An 826-nucleotide genomic window follows, 5' to 3' on the forward strand; every position below is an offset into this window, starting at 1 on the left:
AACTCTAGATCCCCATCACCCAAGGAAACATTGTTCTGCATAGTAGAGATTTGTAGGGAATGAACTGCACAGCAGAGATTTGTGGGGAATGGAATTTTCCACAAGGCTGTTGTTAAACAGTGGCTGTGTCATGATTGATGTTAAAATGGTATATCACATCAGCCCTAGTGCACACACACCCCATAGGGCTGTCTCCTTGAGTTCTTGTACAAGCTGCCACTGAATGCTACTCTCTCTAAACTCCCTTTGGTTTCCAAGCTGGTAAATATTTTTAGGCAACTGCAAGACTAATGTGAATGTATCTCTAAAAAGGCCTTGTTGATATAAACAAAATTTATTTAGCAGCAGAAAATTGCATCTGTGCAATTATCTCACACACTATGTTTTAACACAAAGGGGCTATTCTACAATTACAAACACCTGTTGACAGATTTCTAGCTCTGTCAGTGACAGCAGATGCTGCTAAATTACTGTTCTATTCCTGAGTTAAACAGTTGTTCTTAAAGGAAGTAATATGACTGTTTTAAAACTTAGCCCTGCAATAAAATGCTGAATCCTATAGAAAACATATTGTCTGAAAATAACATAAATTAAAATATAAGGTGAAAACTAACTAGAAGTAGTTGATCACCAGAATTGTCATTTATTCCTACAGGATTGTTTTTGTGACTTGATGTGGGCAAAAAGTAAAACCTTTCACATATTTTAACATGAGGAAAAATATTTTCTTTTGAGATTTACAAAAATGCTTGCAAATTCTTCTTATATTTTATTGAATTATATATATTTATATATTTCTCATAAACCCAAGCCAGGAAAATGGTTC

The sequence above is a fragment of the Chinchilla lanigera genome, unplaced genomic scaffold (assembly GCF_000276665.1).
Source record: "Chinchilla lanigera isolate Chin_1 unplaced genomic scaffold, ChiLan1.0 scaffold00121, whole genome shotgun sequence".
NCBI classification, from domain to species: domain Eukaryota; kingdom Metazoa; phylum Chordata; class Mammalia; order Rodentia; family Chinchillidae; genus Chinchilla; species Chinchilla lanigera.